This window comes from Eschrichtius robustus, chromosome 12 (genome assembly GCF_028021215.1).
Source record: "Eschrichtius robustus isolate mEscRob2 chromosome 12, mEscRob2.pri, whole genome shotgun sequence".
NCBI lineage: Eukaryota > Metazoa > Chordata > Mammalia > Artiodactyla > Eschrichtiidae > Eschrichtius > Eschrichtius robustus.
In genome coordinates, this window is record NC_090835.1 from 7,586,342 (window position 1) to 7,605,184 (window position 18,843).

Below are 18,843 nucleotides of genomic sequence, written 5' to 3' on the forward strand. Positions count from 1 at the left end.
CAGGAATAAAAAACCATGGAGACAGGGGGACAAAAAAAGAAAAGAAACAACCAAAACAAAATGACAAACAATGGGTGCAAATGTAAAACAATGAGATCCATCTGGATATACATTAAAATTAACAAGTCAACATTATTAAATATGCTAACACTACACTGGAACATCCTAACCAGATCATAACTTCTAAGAATTATGAAATAATCCTCTTACTATATCCAGCAGTGCACATGCCTTATTAGATTACTGGATTTTATTTGAGTCTTCACATTTCATGAGTGCGGAGGAGAAAATTTCAGCATCAGAAAATAAGAAAAATGATAAAAATAAAATTTCTTGTTTGGGGAGGTGGTGTGGGAAAAACAAGGCTTGAAAAACATAAATTATGCAGCTTGAAGAAAGAAGTCTGAAGAATGAAAAATCTATGTTCAAACAATTTCACCTCCACTAAGGTAAAGGGGTAAATATTCATCAAGGTTTAATTTTTAACCTTACTTTTGTCATAAATCTGAGTTACACTAATTAGTAATCCCCAATTCAAATTGCAAATATTATCTACAGAAGAGATTCTCTCTTTTTTCAAGCTAATAATGCGGTGGCATCTGGTGGTAATAATGATTGTGTGACCAACCAATGAAAAATAAGTATGCTTAAAAACAATATTTTTCCTGTAAGGCTAAGCACTGAAATGGCTTATCAAGAAAGAGAATGCAAGATACTGAAGTTATAAAACCTCTTTCACTACTGACTTTTAAGAATAGGACAAATTAGCTTTGTATTTAAGTATATATAAACAATCGAATCATAATAAAAATCCTAATAGCCCATCCAATTTTCCCCCTTTGTCCTATTTTCCTTCTTGCTGGGGAGAGGCACTGCGGGATGATAATAGCAGGAAATAACGTGGAGCAGCTGCACAGGCAAGATGAGGTAGGTAGTGCTGCGTTTCACCTTCATTCTAGCCTACTGCTGACTACGTGTCTTACTGAAAATGAGATTAGCTGTTTGGGGAGCCAAAGCAGTTATCAAAACCTTTGGGATCAAAATGTGCGCCCTCCCCACTCTTGCCAGGAACTTTTTAGGGTAATAGGAGTACTAGGAACCACGATGAAGAGATTTCTAATTATTTGGGAAGTGGTGTGTGTGCGCCCGAGTGTGTGTACATGCACAAGCATATGCGCAAAGGATGTTTACCCTAGTGCTAGCAATGCGGGTCTTAGGACACAAAGAAAACTGTCTGGAATGGAGGCCAGGGTTTGAACTAGATGGCTTCTATTTTACTCCCACAAATCTATAGAAATAATCCGTGTGAATGAATTTTAAAGAGAAGAAATGACTACCCTTAATTTCCATAGTAATACAAAATACAGCCCACTAAACTTCATGTTAATGAAAAAAACTTCTAACTAATGGCAGTGATAATTAGTCACTCAAATTTCCCTTTTCAGGCCAAAATATATCTTTACTGCCAAGACCACTGCACATAAAAATATAATGTTAAGTACGTAACACATATTTCTTTTACTGAGGAAAAAGACACAAAACTTGGTCAAGTTTGTTTACTATTACAATGTGCATTAAAGGCAGTTTTTTAGCTATTCTATTAAGTTAAAACATCTCTTCTTTGCTAACAGCCACAAGCTCTGAACCCATAAGTAAAAATTAGCACTCCAGTTTCCTTTATCATCTCCTCCAGTATGGATAGAAGGGAAAACTTTAAAGCTAGTTTATTAACATTGCAATACAGGTGGTATCTCAATTCAAGCAACAGATGTACTCTTGGAAAACTGAGTTCAAACCAATTATGTCTAAAAATCAAATTCTCCTAAAATATATTAAGCATTTAAAGGAACCACAGCATACACCTTTTATAAAGCAGGAATCCTTTTGCAATCAAAATAACTACCATCTAATTTGTGAACGCAATTCTTTAATATTTTGGGTTTTTAAAAAGAAGTGGCACACATGTATTGTTCAACATTTATTTTAAAACTAACTACAGGGCTTCCCTGGTGGCTCAGTGGTTAAGCATCCACCTGCCAATGCAAGGGACATGGGGTTCGAGCCCTGGTTTGGGAAGATCACAAGCCGCAGAGCAACTAAGCCTGTGCACCACAACTACTGAGCCCGTGTGCCACAACTACTGAAACCCGTGCACCTAGAGCCTGTGCTCCACAACAAGAGAAGCCCATGCACTGCAACGAAGAGTTGCCCCCGCTCGCCACAACTAGAGAAAGCCTGCGCGCAGCAACGAAGACCCAATGCAGCCAAAAATAAATAAATAAAATTATTTAAATAAATAAGTAAAAGTAACTACAAATACAGTTCAGGACATTGATCCTTTTAACATTTTAATGAAAACCTCCACAAACTTTGAAATATTTCATTATGATTTTGCTTAAAGGGATAGATAATGACACATCGCTTCCAACTCTGTGATTCGTATTAATTCTAATAAACTAGATGCAACCATCCCACTTGCAAGTGGGAGTTGAGCACGTATGTATCAAACAAGGTTGTGCCTAACTTAAAAGGGGGGCTGGGTAAACTCCAGAGAATATCAGGTTCTCCAGGAAGTAGGGATGAGACTGAAACAGTAAGTGACCTTTCTTTAGTTAGCATTTTACATGATGGCAACCCAACACTTGAATGCTGAAGGATGCTCTCCATAATACCGATATAAAATTGGAGCTAACAATATGCAACTATTTCACAAAGGGAAACAAACTATTCTACTTACTCTGGTCTAATCCCAACCCAAGTAAGGACAATGTATGTATTGAAATATAAAAGTTTTATTCAGATAGAATATTCTTTTCCATTTTTTTAATGAGAATTCAGCTTTCAGATGCTCCACAATTGGTCTACTGAGGGGGAGGGGTGATTTGTATTTAGGAGGGTGGCGAACATGGGATTTATTCTTTTAATCTATACAAAGCTTTAATTTTTTATTTTCCTTGGAGGAGGGGAGGCGTTCCTACCAGATATTCAGGGACATACTAAATTTGGGGTTAACATTATATGGTTGGCACAAATTCAATGCTCGAGTAGGAACTACAAATGATTTAATTGTATGCCAAACTGAATAATCTCCCAGGGAAAAGAACCTCCTCCTCCTGCCTTTCCTACCTCCTGCCCCTCCCCCATCAACACTGCCTCCCTGCTGTGCAAAGAGCCCTTTGTCCTGCCCTGCACTTATCTAGCTGTTTGGCCATATTGACAGGCCAACTAGAGGCATAATAAGCGAGTCAGTCTGATATAAGCAGCTGGCAATTTCAAACAAATATCTTCCTTTTCTACTCAGACCAAATCCTGCTGCAGAGGTCTCAGGCCCCTCCCACGCTTCCACCTATTTTTCAAACAGCGCAGCAAGGAATTCTGCATTTTCTCTCAATTAGGTAGCACATCAAAAACTTGATTCCCCAGACAGAAACAAATTCTGTATAAAGTCCTATATCCACTGTTTTTTCTGTGATTCATAACATAGGCCAAGGAGTACCCTCAGCTCTAGGTGTATAACATGACTAACATGGCTAAGGAAATGATTCTTACTCCTTCAATTAGCCATCAAAACTCTGATAATTCTCATACTTCAAGGAAAGACAAAAGAGCACAGAAGAGAAATCAGTCAGATCAAATCAACAGTTGTATACATCAAGCAAAACTGGCCAATAATCCTAGTGTTTTAAAAATACTAAGACATTATTCCAATAAGCAGAAAATTCCTTATCCCTGTCTTTATATCAAAAATACTTAATGTGACCCTTACATCTCTCCCTGAGGTATTCAGCAAACAAAATCCATATGATGGAAAAACTGAGTGAGGCAGGATGGGATTACAAATTCCTTGCTCAGTGAGGGCTCATATAAAGTAGACAGAGATTCTGCTTCATTGTTCCTTTATTATCTCTCATAGTTCCCTTCATAAAGTGTTAAGAGTTTAATATATTCTGTCAAAATAAGAGGATTCTCTAAAGTAATGCTTTCCAACACCCGTCCCCCACCTAGTTACAGGGTATCTTTTACTCAATTTAGAATGAATATACAACAGAATACTTTTCAAAAGACTGCAACTAATTAAACAAAATATGTATCGAGATATTAAAGAAATGATATTCTATCAACCTTTGGTGAACTTCCCTGAATCTTTACAAGAGATATCAATCATTGCATCAAGGGAAAGGTTAAAAATGCCATTTCACTACATATTTTGGAATTTTTGGCAGCAAGGAATGGTATCAATCCCTGTTTATCATAGGTACATTATACCTGTTTTCTAAGGAGTGCCTCTGAAAGGATTTTTTTTTTTTTACAAATAACTACCAGTTGTATTACTAAATATATATTATCTTACAATTTTGCGGAGTCAAAGTTTTGTTTGTTTTAAACAAAACATCTCTATCAATAAGTTTTAGTTTTCAACAGCCAAAACAATTTTTATAAAAAAAATTCACTGCTAGGCCTTTTAGTTTCAAATTAAACTGACACATGACCAGAGATGAACCACAAATTATAAAAAAATTTTATTTTATTCATGATCCAATTTCTCACTGATAAGATGTATCCAACAATCATTAACTGTCCTTAACTGTGGCCTAACGTTTCATAAGTTATTTGAATATGAAGAGGATAAAGTAAAAGTGGTTGTCTGCACATCTGCATTTTCTACTATATTATTTTCCTGTCCAAAGGAAAAAAAAAAAATGAAGTAGCCACTCTCCTCCAGAAAGGCCAAAATAAGCCCAGAAAGTATGTAAGTTCCTGGACACAAAACACTATCAAAAGATATTAAAAATTTCAAGTATACTGGTTAAATAAATCTTATGAAAAGGCCCTCTATGCTCTTAAGGAAATGATCTTACATTAAGATCACAAGGGGGTTCCAAACAGGAAATACAAGTTAAAAGCAATTACTTTATAAGGTAACTTTCATGTTACATAATAACTTAAAGACATTTATATCTAAACTACATTAAACAGCCAGTATGAGTGAAACCATATTTGCCTGATAGACATCTTTTATATGTGATAGTAATAAGAATTAGAACCACCTAAAATATTATCCATTAAAGGTTCTGTTTCATTAGTCTGCTTACATCACTGAGAGACAATGCAAGCAACCTTTGTGAATGACAAAACTCATTTCCATTCTTTTTGGTTCCCGCCACAAATGCCAGTCACACGACACATTATAGATGACTAGGTACATCTACACAAAACTGAACATATCAAAATTCTTAGGGAAAAAAATATATGGGCTGCAAGAGTCGTAGGGGGAAAGAAGACAACACATGGGCATCTGTTAAGTATTGGATGTAACTGATGGTATACTGGGGTGGTGGTTCTTCTTCAAGTACTTCCATACTCAGTAAACTTTTTGCTTAATCAGAGATCTCCCTGAAGTGTGGGAGCTGTGGGGGAAGAGAGACCACATAAGGGGCTCAGAGGCTGTCTTCTCAAGTATCCTGTACACTAGATATTCGATTTCTGAATATTCCTTCTAGTCTGTCCCATATTTCAGATGGATCACGGCCAAACATATACATCCTTGTGATCTTAGATGACTATATTCAACAATATTATAATGAATCAATATCATAGGTCAAATTCTAAAGAAAAAATCTAATCTGGAGAAGTCTATCACAAATACAGAAAAAAAAGAAAATACTTCTGATAGTTATATATAGAAATAATTCCAAAAAGGACAGTTCTTTTTAGAGTTTAAGATTCCGAATTTAGTAAAATGTTTAGCAAAACACCTGTTCAATAAGATAAATATGGTCTAACCGGAAGTAAGGAGACATACAAATAAAGTACTAAAATTGATTTAATGATTAAAGAGATGGAGGAAAACCTGTCAGTTGCAGAAAAATGAACTGATATTTTCCCCCTTCTTGTTCTCAGGGAGATCCTTAAATTCTTATTACTTTGGTTGTAAATGTATTGAAAAATTAAAACTCAAATGGAACTTCCAGTCCTATCCAAGAAAAATTCCCAGGTAAAAACCAAAATGTGCCAAAAAACCAAAAACGGAACAAAAAAGAAAAGTCTTTAACTATGATTCAGTTTCCAGATGGTGATATCCATAAATGGGTAGAAGGTTATGAATTGCTGGTTCTCATGTCCCCACCAATAAAATGCAAACCAGCTCAGCAGTGAAAATTCCCAGGAAAGCAAGGTTTCTTCTTAGTCCTGAAGCAGCCATCGCCTAAGTGCAGCTCCCTGCAGCCAACAGCATTAATGGACGCTGCACTGCTGTCCTTCCCTGGAGACAGCAGCCAGCACTACTCAAGCTTCTCACGTAGCAACCAGAGCTCCAGAGCCAGCAGCTGCTGCTGCCTTGTATACTCACCCCGGTGATCCAACCCAAAGGAACAACCTTCTCCTTACCCCACCCCCACTCCTTACACACTCTTTTTTTGGGGGGGTGGGGGGGGGGGTGGGGGGAGGACCAGTGTTCCATGCCAGGAGGGCTGGAATTATGCCTTTAGAAAGAAACAATCCTAAGGTCACCCTTTTAGTTTGAACTAAGGCCTTTTATTAGGAAAATCAACATTTACCAAATTTCAAATATATATTTAATAAGCCAGCAATTTAGGAATGAAGATTAAGCTTTAGACTTTAAAAGGCCAATTTGCCAAACACTCTCTTTACAGTCAAATTTAAATCTGCAGCTAAAGACAGAGGCTTGTGTTATGTCCTACCAAAGGACATAATTCATTTTTCTATATATAATGACATACTGAGTAAACCTTAAAGATTCTAACCCCATAATGGGCCAGAATTTTTGGCTACAAAAGAAAACTAATGATCCTCCTGAGAAAACTGGTAGAAACCAATAAAAAAATTACCTCTGTCCTCCAAGAGGCCCAGAAACCTCTGATAATGTGAATATTCTCTGCTTTAATACTACCTCAGATTCCATACACCTAAAATTACCATTTATAATTTTTCTCTCAAAGTGATGTAAAAACATTAACGATATAAAACTAATCACCAAAAAAAAAAAACACAAAAAACTAATCACCAAGAAATTTTCCCAAATAGGGGGTACACATTCTCCTAAAAAGCTCAAACACTCAACTCAGCTGAATCCTCCCTAATCAAAGTATAGCTATGTAACATCTGCCCAACAAAAAAATGTTAATATGACCTTGGTCACATATCTGTTACTTAAATACAACTCGTTTAATCAAGTGCTAAGGGAAATTAGCAGAGGACCTAGGGATTTTTCCAGTACTACGAGAACGGGGAAAACTGGAAAAATGAACTAAGTACAGACAAAGCCCAATGGAACCCAGAGGTCTGGGCAAGAAATGAGTTAGTGGTGAACACAGTGCACGAGTAACATGAGAAAGCAGAAAATGCAGGTCATACACGCACCCCTGACCCAGACCAGCAGAGCTGGCTCCAGCACCAGTATACACGGGAAAGACCAGTTATTCCTAAGAAGTGAGACAAGCAAAGGAGCTCTGTAGAATAAATTAGCAGAGAAGGGGCTTTCCCGACAGTTAAACTTTCCCTCTCACGCGATTCACCTACTTAAAACCAGGGCTCTTCCTCACCACCATTCACTTCGCATCCCCGGCTTCCGCACAGACGGAAAGGGAATTCATAAAGGCTACATTTTTCTGCTTTTAAAGACGTTCGCAAATGATCGCTCTCCACGCCCAAGGCAGGCAAAACGACACAATCTGGCTCAACTCCAAACCAAAACCCTACAAATTCAGTAGGGCCATCTCAGAGATACTGGGGCAAACGCCACCGAGAGCCCAAGCATGCGAGCTGGGGGTGGCGAAGGTTAACGTCTTTAGTGTGGGAAACGAAGCAATCATCTGCGATGGGGACCCAGGACGAGAGGGAAGGCGTCCAGGAACATTCTGGGGGGGGGGGGGATGGAGATCGAGGCCCCCAGAGGGATCAGAGTTGTCACAAGGCCGCGCGAACGGGGGTGGGGGTGAGGTTTGGGGAGGGGGAGAAAGTGTGCCTGTGTATTTTGAGGGGAGGGCAGCGAGAGGCCTATCCTCAAGTAAAAGGTAAACGTGGAGTAGGCAGTTCCCAGGAAAAGGGGTGAAGAGGCGTGGGGGGAGGGGAGGCGTCCTGACCCAGGAAAGACGTGAAAAGGGTTGCGGGGTCGACGAGATTACCGACGGGGTCTCTCTGCCTGGGCAAGAGGGGTGCAACGGTGTGTGGGGGGTAGCGAGCAGGAAGAGAAGGGGCAGCATCCTCCTGCTGAGAGCCTGGGGAGGGCCAGGCCCACGTCCCGAGAGCGAGCGCGGGGAGACTGAGGAGGTGACCCTTCCCTCCCCCGGGGCCAGGTCGTGAAGGAAGGTCTCGCTTTTCTGTCGGACCCTTACCTTGTCCCAGGCCTGGGCCCGGGCTGCGGCGCACGGCACTCCCGGGAGGCAGCAGGACTCGAGTTAGGCCCAACGCGGCGCCACGGCGTTTCCTGGCCGGGAATGGCCCGTGCCCGTGAGGTGGGGGTGGGGGGCAGAAAGGCGGAGCGAGCCAAAGGCGGGGAGGGGGAAGGGCCAGGGAAGGAAGGGGGGCCGGCACTACAGTGTTGGCGGACTGGCGGGACTGGGGCTGCGTGAGTCTCTGAGCGCAGGCGGGCGGCGGCCGCCCCTCCCCCGGCGGCGGCGGCGGCGGCGGCGGCGGCGGCGGCGGCGGCGGCGGCGGCGGCGGCGGCAGCTCACTCAGCCCGCTGCCCGAGCGGAAACGCCACTGACCGCACGGGGATTCCCAGCGCCGGCGCCAGGGGCACCCGGGACACGCCCCCTCCCGCAGCGCCATTGGACCCTCCGCCCACCGCCCGGCACTCATTGGCCAACTCGCCGCCAATCAGCGGAAGCCGCCGGGGCCGCCTAGAGAAGAGGCTGTGCTCTAGAGCTCCCGCTCCTCAGAGAGCCTCGGCTAGGTAGGGGAGCGGAACTCTGGTGGGAGGGGGTGGCCTGGCGGTTTGGGGTGGGTGGGTGGCTGAGGTCGTCTGGCCGGTAGCTGGGGGTCGCCTTCCCCCGCGGGAAGTCGGGAGCATAGCGTTTGTTACGCTGCAAGGGAAAGAGGTGGTTAGAGGCAGGCGAGAGTGCGGCCCGCCCTGCGGCAACCGGAGGGGGAGGGAGAAGGGAGCGGAAAAGGCTCGAATCCGGACGGAGCCATTGCTCCCTCAGAGGGAGGGGCGCTTCCGCCTCTTCTGTCACTGATTGGTTGCCGCTCCTCCCGCCGTGTGTGAAAACACAAATGGCGTGTTTTGGTTGGAGCAAAGCGCCTGTCAGTTACAGCCTCGGGAGTGCGCAGCCGCCTAGAGACTCTCGCATTGCTCCCTGGGGGGTAGGTAGGTGGGGTGCGGAGAGAGCTGGACTGGCGGGCGCGGTCGGCCTCCCGCGGGGGGGGAGGAGAGGGTCAGTGAAAGTGGCTCCGTGCGGACGTCCTGCCACCCTCCCCTTCCTTTGGGGGAGTCGGTTTACCCGCCGCCTGCTTGGCTTCGGCATCTGATTGGCTGCTGAAGCCCCGGCAACGGCCCCTTGTTATTGGCTCGGGTCCCAAATGAGCGAAACCACTGCGCGGGTCGGCGGGGAGGCGGTCGTTGGTACGGTCCTGCCCAAGGCCCAGCGCCGCAGTGTCTGGCCCCGCGCCCCTGCGCAACGTGGCAGGAAGCGCGCGCTGGAGGCGGGGGCGGGCTGCCGGGCCGAGGCTTCTGGGTGGCGGCGACTGCGGCTCCGCCCTGGGCGCCCGCCGCCTGAAGGACGAGACTAGCCAGACGTGCTCCCGGACCCGTGGGGGTGGAGGAAGGAGCGGGGGTCCTTCTGCTGGTTTGTGGGTGGGAGGCGCATGTTCTCCAAAAATCGGCGCGAGCTGCAATCCAGAAGGAGCTGCAGAGGAGGGGGCGGAGAGAAGGCCGCACCCTGCTCGGCAGGGGGAGGGGAGTGCCGCAATACCTTTATGGGAGTTCTCGGCTGCCTCCTGTCTCCTAAGGACCGCCCTGGGCCTAGAAAAATCCCTCCCTCCCCCGCGATCTCGTCATCGCCTCCATGTCGAGTCGCTCCTTCTCGATTATGGGCGGGATTCTTTTGCCCAGGCTTAACCTGATTCCTGGGCGTTGTCCTGCAGGGGACTGAGCAGGTGTAAGATTATGAGGACGAGCCCAGTTTCTCTACCCACAGACTTGAGTTTGTGTCGCAAAGTAATTATAATAGGGGTGGAGGGGGGAAATGGACTCCAGGCAACACCTGGGACTGATTTTATGCAGCGAGACTGCGTGTTATTACTTCTTAAGATATTTTTGTCGCATTTTTCCTGGAGATTAAGGGCGATAGATTAAAGGCATGATCTCCTGAGTTTTAAACTTTACCCATTTGAGGCCCTTGCTACACCACCAAAATACAGCATCTTAGATTTAAATCTTAATCTTAAAATTTTAGTCCCCACCCTTGCATCCCCAGGGTCAGTCATTTTAACAACTCTCCCTCATGCTTTCAGCCCATTTTCTATTTGTTTTACTTGCTCATTTAGTCCCAGACATACCATTGGCTTTCTTCTCTCCTGTTTTTGGTAGCCCGGTAAGTCATGAAACCACACAGGCTACCCAACTTGAGCATAGGCCTCACGGTTCCCAGCAATGCGTTTATTCCTCCCTTATGGATATTCTTGAATCTTCACCTTAATTTTCATTTTGTCCTTTTCCCTCAGCTGGGATTCTACTCCTGACCCTCTTCTCAGTCCAGATGATTTTGACTACTGCTTTCCTGAGAATTGGACGTGAGGTTTAGCAACATCTCTCTTTTATGTCCTTTGAATACCTTTCAGTCCATCTCCAGTGCTGTTCTCATCAGTAACTGAGCTCAGTTGCCATAATGCTAGTAGCCTCTGAACTAGTGTCTCCATCTCCGGTATCTGCTGATACAACTTTTGTGTGTCCAGGACAGTTGTCCCAACATAAAGATAGAGCATGAAAATAGCTGATCCAACTCCTTTATTGGCTCCCTAACTACTGACAGGATGAATTCCATCGATGCAAATGTGATATGCGAGGTTCCTCAATGGACTGATCTCACCTTAACAGCTTTTTCCTTTGCCACAGTTTTCCGCATATACACAAAAACATTACTTCTCAAGTCACACTGAATTGATTGCTGTTTACACAAATCACAGTGAGATTATCAGACCTCTTTGTAGGGTGGTTCCTCCTGGAATGCTACCCTTGATAATCCTTACCCTTCCAGTAAAGACTGTTAAAACTCAAATATCATCTTGCCTTCTGTGATCTGCCATCCTTTAAGCCAGACTCGCCTATAAAAAAGTTAGTGTTGCTTTTTCTTGGTCCCATAGCGGGTTGAATCATAGCACTTCTCAGGTTGTTGTTGTTGCTTGTTTAAATTCTCTTAACTATTCGGAGCTTCTTGAGGGCACAGGCTCTTGTTGAGTCTTGTACCTAAGCTCCTAGTATATTCCTTGATGGCTAGCCAACCCTAAATAAAAGATGTCTTCATAAGGTTTGATAGATTGGTCTCTCAAACACTTCTTTGTGTGCTTGCTAGTGCTCTAGATGAGCACTGTCCACTAAAACCTTCTGCAGTGATGGAAATACCCCATAGTTGTGCTGTCCAATATGGTGGCCACTAACCACACATTACTATTGAGCCCTGGAAATGTGGTTCTTATGACTAAGGAAGTCAATTTTTAATTTTATGTAATTTAAGTTTAAATTGCCACTGTGGAGGTGTGGCTATAGCCACAAACTTGTGTTGTAGATTGCAGAACACTTAATATGGACATTGATAATTTTGTCTTCATACTGAGCAGTAAGGAAATAAACGTTGAACCTTTCTGGCCCATTTAGGTGGGAGCCACCCCCCTCCCCGCCCACCAAGTTGGTTGGTTGGTTGGTTTTAATACTTATTTGTATACTTTAGCTGACAGCTGAATCCAGCAAACCATTACTAAAGATAAACCTGCCTTGGACAATGGTGTGTTGAGAAAGCAGCTGTTGATTCATTTGAGTTTCAAGAATGCATAAGGGATTTTAGGAAAGTGGGATTTCATTAAATCATAACGGTGACAGAAGTTTAATGAGGAATAGGACTATATCTGATGTTAGTGAAACTAGCCCTGAATTTCAGTTCTACAAAGTTTTTAATTTTGGAAAACCTTCATCAGAGGAGGCCCTAAGTATCGTATCTTAAGTTACAGGAAATCATCACAAAGTAAGTTTTCATTCTGATGAAGTATAAATTAATAGATATGTTTTAACACCAAAATGCTTTTTGGTTTATATGCTAATATAGATAGCATCTTGTAAATTTCAATTTTTTATATATATATATTTTTTAATATTTTATTTATTTATTTATTTATTTTTGGCTGTGTTGGGTCTTTGCCTCTGCGAGGGCTTTCTCCAGTTGTGGCAAGCGGGGGCCACTCTTCATCGCGGTGCGCGGGCCTCTCACCATCGCGGCCTCTCTTGTTGCGGAGCACAGGCTCCAGACGCGCAGGCTCAGTAGTTGTGGCTCACGGGCCTAGTTGCTCCGCGGTATGTGGGATCCTCCCAGACCAGGGCTCGAACCCGTGTCCCCTGCATTAGCAGGCAGACTCCCAACCACTGCGCCACCAGGGAAGCCCCCAATTTTTTTTTTTAAAGATTTATTATTTTTTTATTGATTGATTGATTGATTGCTGTGTTGGGTCTTCGTTTCTGTGCTACGGCTTTCTCTAGTTGCGGCAAGCGGGGGCCACTCTTCATCGCGGCGCGTGGGCCTCTCACTATCGTGGCCTCTCTTGCTGCGGAGCACAGGCTCCAGACGCGCAGGCTCAGCAATTGTGGCTCACGGGCCCAGTTGCTCCGCGGCATGTGGGATCCTCCCAGACCAGGGCGTGAACCCGTGTCCCCTGCATTAGCAGGCAGATTCTCAACCACTGCGCCACCAGGGAAGCCCAGCCCCCAATTTTTTATATTTAAAAGATAAGTTTTTTAACTTAAAATTTCTTAAGATTTCTCCTTAAAATATGAGAAGTGCACATAATTGGCTTGCTATTTAATGCAGATTCCCAGTCCCACACCCAGAGATTCTGAGTTCAGTTAAGACTGGTGGGGGTCACTAGAATTCTGTGTCTTTTATATGCTTCTGATGTTGGTGGTCCAGAAATCACACTGCAAATACAGCCCCGAGGAGCTACAGTATGCCTATCTTACAAAAATGATTACAACTTCAGGGAAACTGTATGTCCCCTTTACTTGGTAATTTTTTCCTCCAGAAAAACTGAATAAATGGGGAAACATTTTGAAAGGCAAAAAAAAGAGTTATATTTAATAGTTTGGGAAACTTATAGGTCAGACTGCTTTGTTTTTAAAAGGAATGTTAAACTATTCCAAGTAATCTTTTTTTTTACTTTTTTACCAAGAAAGTTCCCTTTTTTGTCTGTTTTCCCACTAAATGCATTCCTCAGTGATACGGATTTGTTCTTGATTCCCTGGTGCCTGAACACAGAGCTGGGTACTCAATAAATGTTGATTTTATTGATTTATATGTGAAATTTGTTTTCAAGTAATAGTTTAAATCCACAGAAGCAATGCTCCTTTTATGGAGAAACTTTAGGATCATACTTAACCCAAGTCACCTAATATTCTATTCATAAAGGAAACTGATGCCTCATGGTCTCTGAATACATTTGTCTGCCATTCAGCTCTTCCTTGGGTTTCCTGTGCAAACCCTTGCACTTATCCTCTTCCTGTGCTTGACTTCCTTAGGCTTTATTACAATTTTTAAACAAACCAGCTACTTACCTCCCTCTGAAGTAGAACCATATTATTTCTTACACTCCTAGGACAGAAATTAAGTAGAGTGAAAACTTGTACTTGCATGAGAGAGTTGAAGGTTTTGTAAGGGATTTTATAATCTTTTTTTTTTTTTTTTTTTAAGATTTACAAAATTTGAACTACATAATGTTTCTCTCATTTTTTATGCACGGAAGAGGTTTGGTATAATTATGGTTTGCAACTGTTAATCCAGAATATGATACGGATCAACATCACAAGGGTAAGACTAGTTTGTTTTAAGCCCATCTTAATTGTAGAGCACATTGTTAGGTCACATATCCAGAAGTCTGGTACTTTACTTTGCAGGCTGAGAATTCTTGATTTAGTTACCAAGTAGCGTACTACTTTATATTGGAGGACGTATTTCTCCAGAAGACTTTTCTTCTTATCCATGACTCCCCATGGAGTCTTGATGGAGTGGGTGAGAAACTGGGTTATTAGAGAACTGTTAATAGAATGGTATAAAATATTTAGGTTTATTTTATCTAGGCCAGAGTTGAACTTGATGACTTATTCCTGGTATCATGGTGTATACCTTCCTGGTGACTAGAGAGATTATTTTCTGCCTCTCTGATTATATCTGAAAGTCACGGTTACACTTAATAATCCTACTTTCTAGCTTTTTTCCTGGACCTTTGGTTTGTACTGGTACTTAGTCACCCTTTGTGTTCTAGTTTTATGGGTTTTTAAAAAACATGTTTATGATTGGCTCTTCCTGCTGACAACAGTAACACATTTTCAGATCACATTTATAGAATTGGTTATTTTACCACCTAACGAACCCCACCTCTAGCATATGGATTCTAGTCAATTCAGTCAACATTCTTTATAGGCTTTCTTCTTTTTACTGACCTTTGGTTAAAATCTCATCCCAGACTTTTTGGTATAATAAGTAGTGGCAACTTACTAGTGCATACTATGGGCAAAGCTAATGGAAACACAGGTTAGAAGAAATGAACTAATAATATTGAGTGCCAGTTGTGTACCAGATAGTATGCCAGACTCTGCCAGTGTATTTAGTGTGGTTCTGCTACATAAAACCTCATCTTACAGAGTAGGAAACTGAAGCTGTGAGGTTGAACAACTTTCCTATAGACATAGCAACTAATTAAGGGCTGGGGATTGAGACTGATCTGACTTGCTTAGTCAGTATTCCTTACCAATTTAGGGTACTGTGTTTCTCTGGTGGAAACAGTCTTTTAGGAAATTTAATCTGCCTACAGATATAGGATGGGTTGTAGGGTTGAAGGCAGAGAGACCGCTTAGGAGATTCTTTTACAGTAGTCCAAACGGGAAGTGATGTGGTCTGGTATACAGTGATGGCAGTCAAAATGGAAAGGAAGTTACAAGAGTCGGACTGACCAAATGGTCACTGAAAATGGTCTCAACACATCACTTCTCAAGGAAGCCTTCCTTGATGCCTTAACTCCACTATATTGGGTACCCCACCTGAATGCTGTCATAGCATTTCTCACAATTGTAATTAGTAATTGGGGTTTTTTTCCCTATTTTTTTAGGTTGCTCCTTGAGGGCATGACATTGCTTGTTTATAGCTATATCCCTACTGTGTAAGCATACAGAGGTCTTCAAGGTCAAAACTGTTCTCATAATACAGTAAGTCCCCTACATACTAACCTTCAAGTTGCGGACTTTCAAAGATGCGAACATGTGTTTGCACGTCCAGTCGTGTAAGTTAGTTCACGTGTCTGGCGTACATTGTCATGTGCCTGCATCCTCTACAAGGGGTTGTGCTTTTTTGTACTTTATAGAGTACAGTAGTATAGTATCTTTATTTCAAGCCCAGCACGTCCAAAAGCGCTGTAGCTGGTACTGCTCAGAAGCCCCAGGTGATAATGATGGAAACAAAAGTGAAAATTGAGAGGGTGGAGTGAGGCGAAAAGATGGTAGACGTTGCTCATTCTTATAACATGAATCGTTCAACCATCAGCATGATTCTAAAGAACAAGGACAGGATCATGGAACAGGTGAAGTCTGCTGTGCCGATGATGGCGACAGTAATGTTGAAGAAGCAGGAAAAGTGATGGAGATGGAGAAACTTCTCAGTGTGTGGATTCAGGATCAGCATCAGCATCGAGTCCCCCTCAGCTTAATGCTGATGCAAGAAAAGCTAAAAGCCTTTATGAAGACTTGAAGAAGAAACATGGCGAAGAACCAGACGGTGCATCTTTTAATGCCAGCCATGGCTGGTTTCATCAGTTCAAGGCTAGAGCCAGCCTTCACAACGTAAAAGTAAGTGGTGAGGCAGCGAGTGCCCATATGGTGGCTGCCCGGGATAAGGAGTCCAAAGAGGTTTTTAGCAACTTAGTGACCCTCAGAGAGAAGCTGGAGCTAGATCTGCAAGAGGACGACTTCATTGAACTCCTTGCTGTGCAACACGAGGAGCTTACTAACGAAGACCAATGGAATTGGAGGCCCAGAGAAAGGACGAAGAGAGACAAGAGGTGGAAGAAGTAACCGAAGAGATTCACGATACAGGAAATGGCAAGGGGATTTTCTTTATTCGAAGAGGCACTGTTAGTTTTTGAGGCGCAGGATCTGAATGTAGAACAGTACATGAAGGTTGCAGCAGCTGTTCAGGATGCAATCCAGTGCTACCATGTCATCTACGATGAGAAAAAAAGAGCTACTGCCCAGACATCACTGGATTGTTTTTTCAAGAGGGTAGATAGAATTGAATCCAGCAAGGAACCAGAACCTGTGCCATCAATGTCAGGTGTGAGTGAAACTGCAGCTTTGACCTCCGTCTCCTACTGCTGACGATCCTTCAGTTCTACCATCTCCCACCTCCTCTCCCTCCTCCAGTCAGTAACTCTTGCCTGTTCACTCGATGCCAGCCCTTGTATGCCAGCTGTTGTACTGTACTACTGTACTTTTTAAGGTACTGTACTGTAAGATTAAAAATGTTTTATATTTTGTGTTTTTTTTTATATAAATCTATTATAGTACAGTACTATACAGCCGATTGGGTACCTAGGCTAACTTTGTTGGACTTATGAACAAATTGCACTTACGAATGCCCTCTTGGAACTGAACTCGTTCATTATGTAGGGGGCTTTCCGTACTAAGACATAACTTACCTTTTCAACTCATTCTCACAAGTACGTAGAGGCTACATGATATGTGTTGGATGACATCATCACTGATGTTAATTGAATGGTGCTGTATATTCTTGAATTTTTCATAATTTCCTAAGGTGGTAGGTTTAGGGTATGAATATCTGTTGTCTTTAGAAATTAATTCACTCTTCAGGTTACACCTCCAAAATCCCAGCAAACCTCAGTATTATGCAGTTGTTATTATAAAATCTTATAGTTTTCTTTCTTTTCACCTAAACATAAACATGAATACATTCTGTTATGAAATAAAGGTGATGAATATTTCAGAGTTGTCTGATGCATAGAGAGAATCAACTCCAAAAAACTATGAGAAAAACCTACTGAAGTATCTTAAAGGATAGGTTATTGTATGAGATTACATGCTTTGTAATGTGCCATTCTTTGCCGAAAATATAGTTACTTCCGTGAAAGTGTTAATGTGATATCTTTTTACTGTATTTTACTTTTTTTCTGTTTTAATTTCTGATTATGGTAAAATATTGGTAAACAGAGCTACTTGGAGCCCTCAGTTTTTAAGAATGTGAAGGGGTCCTGAGCCAAGAAGTTTGAGAAAGCTGCTGTAGCACAGTGTATATTGTAAACAAACACTCATGCCTGTTGAGTAGCTGGATGTAGTTAAAAATGACTCCCAGCATTAAGTGTAGATTACTGGGAGGATGGGCATGCTAGGACAGGGAGCAGGTTTTAGTGGAGAAAGATAGGCTCCTGCTGAGTTTAAGTAGGACATACAGGAGAAGGGGTAACAATAGTAGGCAGTTGGAAATTCAGAATTTGGGCTTGAGAAAAACTAAAACACCATTCTTCTTTCCAGTGAAAACTGCTTTCATCATGGAATATATCACTGAACAGCTAGTACCTCACAACTGATTGGCATACGTGTTAGCCTTGGGGCAAAAGTATGAGGGTGACAGAGCAGGCTTCTTGTAAAAATGATAAATTTTTTCACGTTGTGCACATTTTAAAATTTGGTACAGGAGAGACCTATATATGGTGTTTCTCTTGAACTTAAAAAAAGTAACTAAGGTACAATAATTTGATTTTTTGTCCTAGAATTTTCAAACTTTCATCATATTCCCACATAACACCTCAACTGAACGTGGAAAAGCCTATGCTTAGAATAAGGATGTTTTACTTTTCCTATGCCTAGCTCAGTAATTAATATTAAGCACTTGTGGGCATTAGTGTACTTCAGGCACTTTACAGACCTTTTAAAATACTTCCTTTTTTCAGTCTTCAGCTTACCTTTTGGTCCTTGCAGTGGAGACTTGAGCCATGTCTGACATTGACATGTCAGAATCTAAAATTTTCTGAAAGTCTTATTACCATTTTAAAAGAAATGTTTAAACAAATGTTTCCCTCTCTAGCCACTAGTACACTGTCTCTGGGAGGTAACCATCTTCCTTTAATTTCATTAAATTTATAAAATCTGTCTCAATGTCTGTTGTTTTTTTTTCCCGTCTAAAATGCATTGAATGTCTGCTCCATAACTCAAGTCATTCTGTTTTCAGATTACTAAGATTACGTTCCCCATCTTTTTACATCCCCATGGTGCAGGAGGTCCGTTTCAAAAGTTAAAAACCAAGGTCACAGAACTAGTAGGTGGCAGTGTCATATATAATTCAATCTCAGCTTTTCTGAATCCTCATGTAGCGCATTTCCTGTTCCTGTCACCAGATTACAAAACAATACTAGAGAGGAAGATGGCAAACTATTACAATGTTCACTACATACTTACATCATCTTAAGTCACATCTGTTCATGTTTTTATGATGGTATTTAATGGGACTAAAGCTATGATATATCGAGCACAAATTTGATACACTTAAAAACAGCCAATATGCAAAAATATCCATTTGTTCAACAGATATTAAACATCCATGCTGGTAGGTAATGTGTCAG

The 18,843-nt window shown here is 42.2% G+C and overlaps 1 protein-coding gene and 1 long non-coding RNA gene across 16 annotated transcripts in view; one reads left to right on the forward strand and one right to left on the reverse strand.

Annotated features, from left to right (window-relative positions):
• The window catches only part of SETD5 (SET domain containing 5), a 103,049-nt gene extending 94,424 nt beyond the window's left edge, over positions 1-8,625 (reverse strand). For 14 of the 15 annotated variants that reach the window (XR_011075682.1, XM_068558185.1, XM_068558171.1 and 11 more), the window contains exon 1: positions 8,355-8,625. The gene's annotated coding sequence lies outside the window, so the exon portion shown is untranslated. Of the gene's footprint in view, positions 1-7,539; positions 7,561-8,354 lie in introns of those variants that run through there. The other variant, XM_068558169.1, reaches the window with a different exon arrangement.
• Positions 8,626-12,304: 3,679 nt separating this feature from the next.
• LOC137772996 (uncharacterized) lies at positions 12,305-18,373 on the forward strand. The gene is made up of 2 exons (XR_011075617.1): positions 12,305-14,027; positions 15,325-18,373. It is a non-coding gene; the product is annotated as an uncharacterized lncRNA (long non-coding RNA).
• The last annotated feature ends 470 nt before the right edge of the window (positions 18,374-18,843 follow it).